Source organism: Phyllobates terribilis, unplaced genomic scaffold, assembly GCF_046119375.1.
Source record: "Phyllobates terribilis strain yellow unplaced genomic scaffold, ASM4611937v1 Scaffold_1__5_contigs__length_1240528914, whole genome shotgun sequence".
NCBI lineage: Eukaryota > Metazoa > Chordata > Amphibia > Anura > Dendrobatidae > Phyllobates > Phyllobates terribilis.
In genome coordinates this window covers 356,595,788-356,609,197 of record NW_027362761.1, presented here as the reverse complement: position 1 = coordinate 356,609,197, position 13,410 = coordinate 356,595,788, and positions in this window count along the sequence as shown.

Genomic DNA, 13,410 nt, shown 5'->3' with positions numbered 1-13,410 from the left:
GGCAATGAGGGCTCCTCTAATGTTCATAGGTTCTCTTATACCTAAGGAGAGATTTACCCACACGCCCCTTGTGGTGACATCATGTGGGCTGGTCTCCAGCCTGTACATTTTTATTAAAAATACTAACTTCTGCGATAACTCTTCGCTCGTTGATCGCAGAAGCTTGCAAACAACGCCAATTTTCCCTTTATGATTTTACCTTCATTTAGAGACCACACATCGCATAGTTGCAGTCTGCTATTCTGGGTTTTTTGTGCTACAGCTCTCCAGAGGGGCCTACAACTATGAAAAAATTAGCATCTTGTTTCTTAGCTGTCGCTGCCACCAGAAATATGGGTCCTGTTATTGGCAGAATTATGGAACATCAGTTATTCCATATTTCATATCGGAGTCGACATGGCTGGAGATCTCTTTTTTAAGATCAGAGTAGAAAACCTTCCCAGTTACAGACAAATTATTGCAATCCTGCCACTAATTACATCCTGCGTGTGCCAGGGACAAGAGGCTCACATTCTAAGTAGCTTGGTGACACCTCTTGGCTGGCATTTGTTTGTGTAAGCTATTTTGGCTGTGGGTGATAATTTGCAGGAAGACACTGTGGTTTGTCATCTCTGGACTGTGTTAATTGGGGCTTTGTGCTGAGATTTTTATGGAGACAGCTTGGTACTGACAAAAGGGAGAAATGGCCAATATCCATGTCAGGGAAATATGTCTTGACATCAATATCTCCCTGACAAAGGGAAAATGAAATCCAAACCTACAGGCCCCCCGTTAAAACATAAAATAACTTTTATTTATTTATTTTACTCACTTACAGTACAGACCAAAAGTTTGGACACACCTTCTCATTTAAAGATTTTTCTGTATTTTCATGACTTTGAAAATTGTACATTCATACTGAAGGCATCAAAACTATGAATTAACACATGTGGAATTATATACTTAACAAAAAAATGTAAAACAACTGAAAATATGTCTTATATTCTAGGTTCTTCAAAGTAGCCACCTTTTGCTTTGATGACTGCTTTGCACACTCTTGGCATTCTCTTGATGAGCTTCAAAAGGTAGTCACCCGAAATGGCCTTCCAACAATCTTGAAGGAGTTCCCAGAGATGCTTAGCACTTGTTGGCCCTTTTGCCTTCACTCTGCGGTCCAGCTCACGCCAAACCATCTCGATTGGAATCAGGTCTGGTGACTGTGGAGGCCAGGTCATCTGGCGTAGCACCCCATCACTCTCCCTCTTGGTCAAATAGCCCTTACACAGCCTGGAGGTGTGTTTGGGGTCATTGTCCTGTTGAAAAATAAATGACGGTCCAACTGAACGCAAACCGGATGGAATAACATGCCGCTACAAGATGCTGTGGTAGCCAAGCTGGTTCAATATGCCTTCAATTTTGAATAAATCCCCAACAGTGTCACCAGCAAAGCACCCCCACACCATCACACCTCCTCCTCCATGCTTCACGGTGGGAACAAGGCATGTAGAGTCCATCCGTTCACCTTTTCTGCGTCGCGCAAAGACATGGTGGTTGGAACCAAAGATCTCAAATTTGGACCCATCCGACCAAAGCACAGATTTCCACTGGTCTAATGACCATTTCTTGTGTTCTTTAGCCCAAACAAGTCTCTTCTGCTTGTTGCCTGTCCTTAGCAGTGGTTTCCTAGCAGCTATTTTACCATGAAGGCCTGCTGCACAAAGTCTCCTCTTAACAGTTGTTGTAGAGATGTGTCTGCTGCTAGAACTCTGTGTGGCATTGACCTGGTCTCTAATCTGAGCTGCTGTTAACCTGCGATTTCTGAAGCTGGTGACTCGGATAAACTTATCCTCAGAAGCAGAGGTGACTCTTGGTCTTCCTTTCCTGGGGCAGTCCTCATGTGAGCCAGTTTCTTTGTAGCGCTTGATGGTTTTTGCAACTGCACTTGGGGACACATTCAAAGTTTGCCCAATTTTTTGGACTGACTGACTTTCATTTCTTAAAGTAAAGATGGCCACTAGTTTTTCTTTACTTAGCTGCTTTTTTCTTACCATAATACAAATTCTAACAGTCTATTCAGTAGGACTATCAGCTGTGTATCCACCTGACTTCTGCACAACGCAACTGATGGTCCCAACCCCATTTATAAGGCAAGAGATGCCACTTATTAAACCTGACAGGGCACACCTGTGAAGTGAAACCATTTCCGGTGACTACCTCTTGAAGCTCATCAAGAGAATGCCAAGAGCGTGCAAAGCAGTCATCAAAGCAAAAGGTGGCTACTTTGAAGAACCTAGAATATAAGACATATTTTCAGTTGTTTCACACTTTTTTGTTAAGTATATAATTCCACATGTGTTAATTCATAGTTTTGATGCCTTCAGTGTGAATGTACAATTTTCAAAGTCATGAAAATAAATAAAATATTTAAATGAGAAGGTGTGTCCAAACTTTTGGTCTGTACTGTATATAGCACCATTAATTTAACAGCGCTTTACAGACATCATCGGAATAAAATAACTGGTTTATCACATTTTTGTGAAGCTGAGATCAATTTGCCTAGCCACACACAGGCCTGATTACTGCCACACCTGTTCTCACTCAAGAAATCACTTAAATAGGACCTGCCTGACAAAGTGAAGTAGACCAAAAGATCCTCAAACGCTAGACATCATGCTGTGATCCAAAGAAATTCAAGAACAAATGAGAAACAAAGTAATTGAGATCTATCAGTCTGGAAAAGATTATAAAGCTATTTCTAAAGCTTTGGGACTCCATCGAACCACAGTGAGAGCCATTATGCACAAATGACAAAAACATAGAACAGTGATGAACCTTCCCAGGAGTGGCCGGCAGATCAAAATAACCCTAAAAACGCAGCAGTGACTGAACCAAGAGGTCACAAAAGACCCCACAACAACATCCAAAGAACTGCAAGCCTCACTTGCCTCAGTTAAGGTCAGTGTTCATGATTCCACCATAAGAAAGCGATTGGGTAAAAATGGCATGCATAGCAGAGTTACAAGACGAAAATCACTGCTGAGCAAAAAGAACATAAAGGCTCATGTCAGTTTTGCCAGAAAACATCTTGATGATCGCCAAGACTTTTTGGAGAATACTCTGTGGACTGACGAGACAAAAATTTAACTTTTTGGAAGTTGTATGTCCCATTACATCTGGCGTAGAAGTAACACAGCATTTCAGAAAAGGAACATCACACCAAAGGGAAAATATGGTGGTGGTACTGAGATGGTCTGGCGCTGTTTTGCTGCTTCAGGACCTGGAAGACTTGCTGTGGTAAAATAAACCATAAATTCTGCTGTCTACCAAAACATCCTGAAGGAGACTGTCCGGCCATCTGTTCGTGACCTCAAGCTGAAGCGCACTTGGGTTCTACAGTAGGACAATGATTCAAAACACACAAACAAGTTCACCTTTGAATCGCGTAAGAAAATCAAAATTAAGACTTTGGAGTGGCCTAGTCAAAGTCCTGACCTTAATCCAATGGAGATCCTGTGGCATAACCTTAAAAAGGTGGTTCATGCTCGGAAACCCTCCAATGTAGCAGAATTACAACAATTTTGCAATGAAGAGTGGGCAAAAATTCCTCCAGAGACTCATTGCTAGTTATCGCAAACGCTTAATTACAGTTGTTGCTGCTAAGGGTGGCCCAACCAGTTATTAGGTTTAGGGGGCAATCACTTTTTCACACGGGCCCTGTAGGTTGGATTTCTTTTTCCCTTATAATAAAGACATTCATTTAAAAACTGCATTTTGTGTTTACTTGTGTTATCTCTGTCTAATATTTAAATTTGTTTTTTGATCTGAAACATTTAAGTGTAACAAACATGCAAAAGAATAAGAAATCAGGAAAAGGGCAAACACTTTTTCACACCACTGTATGTGTTGGTCACCCCCATGTAATAATGTCCCCCTCCTGGCTCCTTCTTGTAATAATCTCTTCCATCATGGGCTCCTTCCTGGTATAATGCCCCCCATCCTGGTATAATGTGCCCCATCCTGGTATAATGCCCTCATCCTGATAATGTCCCCCATCCTGGTATAATGTCCCCCATCCTGATATAATGTCCCTATTCTGGTATATTGTTCCCCATCCTGGTATAATGTCCCCATCCTGGTATAATATCCCCTGTTCTGGTATAATGTACCCCATCCTGGTATAATGTCCCCCATCCAGGCATAATGCCCCCATCCTGGTATAATGTCCTGCATCCTGGTATAATGTCTTGCATCCTGGCATAATGTCCCCCATCCTGGTGTAATGTACTGTAGGGATACATGCTCTCAGGTAGGCATTACATACCATTCACACAGGCAATGCACTCTGGTCCAAACATGTGCAGTTTTATTGCTTTCATAAAACTCCAAGGGATTCAAAACAAAACATCTTATTCTGGGCGCAAAAGTATAATAAAGGAATAACAGCAAAGTAAACAGCTTATGCACTAACAGATAATGACTGCTAGAGCGTGCTCACCCCTTCAGACTATCCAGCATTAAATGGTCTTTTTTCCTCTCTAAGACCACCTTTACACGTTCAGTATTTTTATTCAGTATTTGTAAGCCAAAATCAGGAGTAGAGTAATCAGAGGAAAAGTATAATAGAAACACGTCACCACTTCTGCATTTTTCACTCACTCCTGGTTTTGACTTACAAATACTGTTATAAAATACTGAACGTGTGAACATGGCCGTGTATCACAGATTGCTCACCTACTTAGTTGACTGACAAGTGAACATCCAGCCTGGCTCTCTAGCCATAGCTAGCCAGGTGCATCTAATTAAGACCTGCAGTGCTAGGAATTAAGCCAGTTGTATCTGGTTTTTCTATAGTCCCCATTTTGGTATAATGCCACTTGTCCTGGTATAATGTGCTGCATACTGGTATAATGTCTCCCATGCTAGTATAATATCCCCATTCTGAAATAATGTCCCCCTTGCTGGTCCCCTTTTGTTCTTCTCCAGCACATTTTTTTTTCTTCTCTAAAATTCTTTTTATTAGGAGATTTTTACAGTATATGGAACAAGGGGTCAGGAAAGGGAGAAAGGGAAAGTAAAGGCAACCAAATAAAGGAAAAGAGAAAATGGGGTAGGGAGGAAGAGTAGAGAAGAAGAGAAAAAAAAAAAAGGAAATGAAGAAGATCATCACATAACATAATTGCACCACAACATTAACATACCAAGTGCAAAAACAACATAGAATGAAGTATAGATTAAAAGAATTCTGGCAAAGTAATAAAACATCATATAAAGAGGCTTCTCTTGCTTGGAGGAAAAATTGCGTTCCAAGAGGACCATTTGGAATTATATTTAGGTAGAGAGTAGTTATTCCTTAAAGCTAAGGAGATTTCAAAGGCGTTATGGGAGAACATAATATCAATTATGTTGGAAATAGAGGGAATATCCATCGATTTCCATGTTTACGCATTACAAGTTTTTATAACAGAAAAAATATGTAAAGAAACTTGTCTAATTTTTTGAGGGAGGTCATCTGCTTCCAGAAAAAGGAGAACCAATTGGGGAGAAATTTTGACAGGAGATTCATTGATTTTATTCAATAGGAAAGAGACATCTCTCCTAAGTATCGAAAGTTTTGGACATTCCCAGAATATGTGAAGAAGATTGCCGCTTTGACCTCAATTCCTCCAGCACAAATCAGATTAAACAGGAAATATGTTTTTAAGTCTAGCAGGAGTGTAGAACCACCTGGATGAAAATAATTTTCATGTAGGTTTGCGCTAAAAGAAGATTTGTACGCTAGTTCCGCCGCTTTTTCCATTTATCTAGGAGGAAATGATTATTAAGATCTTTTTCCCATCTCCACATATAATTCAGTTTTTTAAATGAGACATCAGAATTAAAAATTGAGTAGATATTCTTCATATTCCAAATTGAGTTATTCATAGGATTCTCTAAAAGAGTAACAAGTTCTCTTGAAAGGGTCAAAGGTAAAGAGAATTTATTTCTAATATACTTCCTTAAGTCTAGAAAATTATAGAATTCTTCATCAAGAAGATTGTATAGGGTTTTTAACCCCTTAATAACATCTGACGTACTAATACGCGTCTGTGTCCTGGGACTTAAGAGCCAGACCCGTATTAGTATGTCATGGCGATCGCGCGCGCACACAGGCTGTGCGGGCGTGATCACCGCCGGGTGTCAGCTGATTGTCACAGCTGACACCCGGTACTATGTGCAGGGAGCGGTCCTGCACCGCTCCCAGCACATTAACCACCGCGATGCTGCGATCGAAGTCGATCGCGGCATTGCGGGGGCAAGGGGAGGTGATCGGCGATACTCACCTCCTCTTCCAGCTTCCAGCGCAGTCTGCAAAGGCTTCCCGGGTGTTGCCATGACGACCCGATGTCGTCATGACAACATCCGGGTCACCAGAGAGCAGGAAGATTGCTTGGGCATGCGCAGTGCATCTCCAAGCAATCTTCACACTGTGCACTTCTGACAGCCTTCATGGCATAGGGATGGTGCTTCATTCCTGTGCCATGCAGGCGATCAGAAAAAAAAAAGTGAAAGTCCCAGAGTGGGACAAAGTAATAAAGTGTATAAACTGTGTGAAAGTGGAAAAAAAAAAAAAATGTGCAAAAATATTATAAAAAAATAAAAAAAATAATACACCAAAAATAAAAATATAATGTACCCATCAATAAATATTATTATAAAAAAAAAACAAAAAAAACAATAAAAGTACACATATTTGGTATCGCCGCGTCCGGAACAACCTGACCTATAAAACTGTCCCACTAGTTAACCCCTTCAGTGAACACGGTAAAAAAAAAAAAAAAAAAACGAAGCAAAAAACAATGCTTTATCACCATACCGCCAAACAAAAAGTGGAATAACACGCGATCAAAAAGACGCATATAAATAAAAATGATACCGCTAAAAACGTCATCTCGTCCCGCAAAAAACAAGCCGCCATACAGCTCCATCAGCCGAAAAATAAAAAAGTTATAGCTCTCAGAATAAAAATATTTTTTTCTATAAAATAGCTTTTATTGTGTATAAGCGCCAAAACATAGAAAAATGATACAAATGTGGTACCGATGTAAACGTACTGACCCGAAGAATAAAGCTACCTCATCAATTTTACCACACGCGGAACAGAATAAAAAAAAAAAAAAAAAACAATTCCTGAATTGTTGGTTTTTGTTTATTCTGCCTCCCAAAAATCGGAATAGAAAGCGATCAAAAAATGTCACGTGCCTGAAAATGGCACCAATAACAACGTCAAGTCATCCCGCAAAAAACGAGCCGTCACATGACTGTCTGCCAAAATCTGGAAAAATTATAGCTCTCAAAATATGGCGATGCAAAAACTAGATTTTACAAAAAATGCGTCTTTTAGTGTGTGACAGCTGTCAGTCATAAAAACCCCATATGATTCTGGCATTGCTGTAATCACACCGACCCGAAGAATAAAGTCGTCTAATCACTTATACCGCACAAGGAACAACGTCAAAAATAAACTCTTGGGTTTGGATTGGGCTAGGGTTAGGGCTGGGTTTGGGATTTTTTTCAAAAGTAAGAAAAAAAGATGACGATATGGCGACTAGTGTTGAGAGCAAGTGCTCGCTACTTGAGTTTGCATCGGGTGCTCTGGTATGCATTGAGTATCGTGGGTATTTGAGTGACATGCTCGAGTCTCTGCCCCATATGCTTCGCGGCCAAAAAACTTTACGGGGATTGCCTGCCATGCACGAGCGATCCCCGCATGTTTTTTTTTGGGTGTCTAATAACCGTGAAACATGCGGAGCAGGGACTCGAGCATGTCACTCGAGCACACGCTGTACATGGTGCATACCTGAGTACCCGATGCAAACTCAAGTAGCGAGCACTTGCGCTCAAGAATAATGACAACTTATTCAATATGATGACCTAATGTAAACAAATTCTGTGCCGTACCTCTGGGTTCAAAATGTTCACTATACACCTTAATAAAATCCTTGAGGGGTATAGCTTCCAAAATGGGGACACTTGTGGGGGAGCTCCACTGTTTAGGCACATCACGGGCTCTCCAAACGCGACATGGTGTCCGCTAACAAATTGAATGGAAAATCGGCTCAAATTGTTAGCGGACGCCATGTTGCGTTTGGAGAGCCCCTGTGTGCCCAAACATTGGAGCTCCCCCACAAGTGACCCCATTTTGGAAACTAGACCCCCCAAGGCACCTTTATAGATGCATAGTGAGCACTTGGAACCCCAGGTGTTTCACAAATTGATTCATAAAAATGAAAAAGTGTTTTTTTTTTCACTTTTTAATTTTTACGAATCAATTTGTGAAGCACCTGGGGGTTCCAAGTGCTCACTATGCATCTAGAAAGGTGCCTTGGGGGGTCTAGTTTCCAAAATGGGATCACTTGTGGGGGAGCTCCAAAGTTTGGGCACAGAGGGGCTCTCCAAACGCAATGTGGTGTCCGCTAACAATTTGAGCCAATTTTCCATTCAATTTGTTAGCGGATACCATGTTGCATTTAGAGAGTCCCTGTGTGCCCAAACATTGGAGCTCCCCCACAAGTGACCCCATTTTGGAAACTAGACCCCCCAAGGCACCTATCTAGATGCATAGTGAGCACTTGGAACCCCCAGGTGCTTCACAAATTGATTCGTAAAAATGAAAAAGTGAAAAAAAAAACACTTTTTCTTTTTTATGAATCAATTTGTGAAGCACCTGGGGGTTCCAAGTGCTCACTATGCATCTATAAAGGTGCCTTGGGGGGTCTAGTTTCCAAAATGGGGTCACTTGTGGGGGAGCTCCAAAGTTTGGGCACACAGGGGCTCTCCAAACACAACATGGCGTCCGCTAATTATTCAAGCAAATTTTACAATCAAAAAGTCAAATGGCGCTCCTTCCCTTCCGAGCCCTGCCGTGCGCCCAAACAGTGTTTTTTCCCCAAATATTGGGTATCTGCGTGCCCAGGGGAAATTGCACAACAAATTTTGGGGTTCATTTTCTCTTGTTACCCCTGTGAAAATAAAAAAATTGGGTCTAAAGTAACATTTTTGTGAAAAAAGTTAAATGTTCATTTTTTTCTTCCACATTCAAAAAATTCCTGTGAAGCACCTGAAGGGTTAATAAAGTTCTTGAATGTGGTTTTGAGCACCTTGAGGGGTGCAGTTTTTAGAATGGTGTCACTTTTGGGTATTTTCTGTCAAAAAGACCTCTCCAAGTGACTTCAAATGTGATGTGGTCCCTAAAAAAATGGTTTTGTAAATTTTGTTGGAAAAATGAGAAATCGCTGGTCAACTTTTAACCCTTATAGCTCCCTAACAAAAAAAAATTTTGGTTCCAAAATTGTGCTGATGTAAAGTAGACATGTGGGAAATGTTATTTATTAACTCTTTTGTGTGACATATCGCTCTGATTTCAGGGCTTAAAAATTCAAATTTTGAAAATTGCAAAATTTTCAAAATTTTCGCCAAATTTCCATTTTTTTCACAAATAAACGCAAGTGATATCGAAGAAATTTTTCCACAATCATGAAGTATAATATGTCACGAAAAAACAATCTCAGAATCAGGGGGATCCGTTGAAGCGTTCCAGAGTAATTACCTCATAAAGTGACAGTGGTCAGAATTGTAAAAATTGGCCCGGTCATTAACGTGCAAACCACCCGCGGGGCTTAAGGGGTTAATGACTAAAAGTTTATAATGGAGTCTAATTTCGGCCTCGTTATAAGTGAAGAACAGTCTAGAATTCCAAATTTTTCCCATTTTTTACATGGAAGATTTGGTAGAGCTGTATGAAAAATCAAGATAGGAAGTTTGTTGGGATTAATGTTACATTTATTAGTTTTTGAGATACTATATAGCTTTTTCCAAAGTGAGATAGTAGATTTAATCAAAGAGTGATTAGGTAAAAGAAGAGATGGATCCAATAAATGGGATATTATCAATGATGATAAAGAGGAATTATTATTAGAAGCTTTTTCAAGACTCCAGCACATTTTTAAAAGAAACAAACAATTCTACTCACCTTCCTCTGCTTCCACGTCACGCGGCAACCTTTTCTGCAGCTGGCGAAAGAGCTGGCAGTTGAGTTCGGCATACCGGTACCGGCAGCGCATGACATCACTGCCATGCGCCACGAGTCACTAGCAAGCCAATGTGTGCTGCTGGCCACTGATTGGACATACATCCAGGTGAAATTGGCACCAGCAGGCCCCCTTCCCACACGGGCCCAGTCATGGTTACACCCTCTGCAACCGCGATCGTTAAGCCCCTGGTAAGAATTTAACTAACCACAGCTGCTATCCAAAGTTGCAGTTCATGCTATCACATGTACAGTATTTAAATAACATACAGTACTGTACTGTAGAGAGGAGCAATTAGCCAATTAATCAATGCTTGTGTAATGCCCCAAAGTTGTTGTGTATGTGCCTTTAAAATGTAGCAGAGCTAGCAGCTACCTCATTATGTTTGCACAATGTTCACATTTCCCTTTTCAGATAATGTACAGTACAGACCAAAAGTTTGGACACACCTTCTCATTTAAAGATTTTTTTTTATTTTCATGACTATGAAAATTGTACATTCACACTGAAGGCATCAAAACTATGAATTAACACATGTGGATTTATATATTTAACAAAAAAGTGTGAAACAACTGAAAATATGTCTTAAATTCTAGGTTCTTCAAAGTAGCCATCTTTTGCTTTGATGACTGCTTTGCACACTCTTGGCATTCTCTTGATGAGCTACAAGAGGTAGTCACCGGAAATGGTTTTCACTTCACAGGTGTGCCCTGTCAGGTTTAATAAGTGGGATTTCTTGCCTTATAAATGGGGTTGGGACCATCAGTTGTGTTGTGCAGAAGTCAGGTGGATACACAGCTGATAGTCCTACTGAATAGACTGTTAAAATTTATATTATGGCAAGAAAAAAGTAGCTAAGTAAAGAAAAACGAGTGGCCATCATTACTTTAAGAAATGAAGGACAGTCAGGGCGAAAAATTGGGTTAACTTTGAAAGTGTCCCCAAGTGCAGTTGCATAAACCATCAAGCGCTACAAAGAAACTGGCTCACATGAGGACCGCCCCAGGAAAGGAAGACCAAGCGTCACCTCTGCTTCTGAGGATAAGTTTATCCGAGTCACCAGCCTCAGAAATCGCAGGTTAACAGCAGCTCAGATTAGAGACCAAGTCAATGCCACACAGAGTTCTAGCAGCAGACACATCTCTTCAACAACTGTTAAGAGGAGACTTTGTGCAGCAGGCCTTCATGGTAAAATAGCTGCTAGGAAACCAATGCTAAGGACAGGCAACAAGCAGAAGAGACTTGTTTGGGCTAAAGAACACAAGGATTGGACATTAGACCAGTGGAAATCTGTGCTTTTGTCTGATGAGTCCAAATTTGAGATCTTTGGTTCCAACCACCGTGTCTTTGTGCGACGCAGAAAAGGTGAACGGATGGACTCTACATGCCTGGTTCCCACTGTGAAGCATGGAGGAGGAGGTGTGATGGTGTGGGGGTGCTTTGATGGTGACACTGTTGGGGATTTATTCAAAATTGAAGGCATACTGAACCAGCATGGCTACCACAGCATCTTGCAGTGGCATGCTATTCCATCCGGTTTGCGTTTAATTGGACCATCATTTATTTTTCAACAGGATAATGACCTCAAACACACCTCCAGGCTGTGTAAGGGCTATTTGACCAAGAAGGAGAGTGATGGGGTGCTACGCCAGATGACCTGGCCTCCACAGTCACCAGACCTGAACCCAATCGAGATGGTTTGGGGTGAGCTGGACCGCAGAGTGAAGGCAAAAGGGCCAACAAGTGCTAAGCATCTCTGGGAACTCCTTCAAGATTGTTGGAAGACCATTTCCGGTGACTACCTCTTGAAGCTCATCAAGAGAATGCCAACAGTGTGGAAAGCAGTCATTAAAGCAAAAGGTGGCTACTTTGAAGAACCTAGAATATAAGACATATTTTCAGCTGTTTCTTACTTTTTTGTTAAGTATATAATTCCACATGTGTTAATTCATAGTTTTGATGCCTTCAGTGTGAATGTACAATTTTCATAGTCATGAAAATACAGAAAAATCTTTAAATGAGAAGGTGTGTCCAAACTTTTGGTCTGTACTGTACATGAGAATACACAACATAGAAGTGGTTTAAATATGAATAAAGTGATGTACTTATTATGTGCCGCTATGAGGAGGTTGCAAAGAGCTAACAAAGAAGCCCTGATTTCCATATATGGCCATAAGGTCACATGGTTAGACCACATGACCAGATCCTGGGCTTAGCACAAGAAGGAAGGAGACATTTTTTGTACACTTTGCCTAGGAAAACTGAAGGAACAGGTAGGAAAGTCAGAGCTCCTGTATATGAAAAACCACAGCCTCAGCTGTAGACAGCTGTGTGATAAAGACTGTGCATATAAGCAGAAGTTGTAACTCAGGAATCACTGCACCATTGATATATCTGCATTACTATACTGGGATATAACTGTGCTTGCTGCATTGGAATTGAATCTGTTAAATCATCGTTTATCTGAATGTACCTGTATATTCATGCAACAAGTAAAGTTTATCAATATCCTCTCTAGTCTCCCTGTTTTCTGGACTATTTGGAGTGCAACACATTACATCACACTACAAGGAAGCAGAGGTTAATTAAGTGCACCCTGGCGTCACAAACTTTCTTTTCTTTTATATTTGTCCCTGCCATAGCGAAGTGGTAACATCCACACACCACATGGTGTGTGACCTATGACATAGTAGTGCATCACGACATTACACGTGCTCTTCAACAATACAGTGCCTTCTTTTTCTGTTTATCGTCCCCAAGTTGACACGTAGAGGAAAAGGCCCAATCTTCTAGTCTCATGGTGCACACAACAGAACTGCCTGAGACACTAAGTTATTTCAAGATAAAATGTCTACTGTTAATTTGAAAGCATTGAAACTTTAGTTAGGCAGAAGCATATGCCACTGTACACACATATAGTACCATACATCACCAATAGGCTTCTTTGTAAAAAAAAGTAAAACAGACTTTGCCACCGATTCATCAAGACCGGCGTTGTTCACACTGGTTTTGTTGAGGAGATGTGCTGGAATCATCTTAGTGAATTAGGTGCATCTGAAAACTGATGTGTGCCTCGCAACAAATCTTACTCCATGGCAGGGCCGGCGTCAGCACCCGGCGCACCCGGGCAAATGCCGGGGCCCTGAGCAGGCAGAGGGGCCCACTGGCGGTCGCGCACCCCGCTGGGCTATGGGCGGAGGAGAGCGGTGTCAGCGCCCGCCCTTCTCCGCCGCTTGCTCAGGGCCCCGGCAGCTGGATACTTACCTCTCCCCGTGCCTCCGCAGGTCAGCTGCCTTCCTGCTCTGCGCTCCCTGTGACGTCTCAGGTCAGAGGGCGCGGTGACGTCTTTACACCGCGCCCTCCC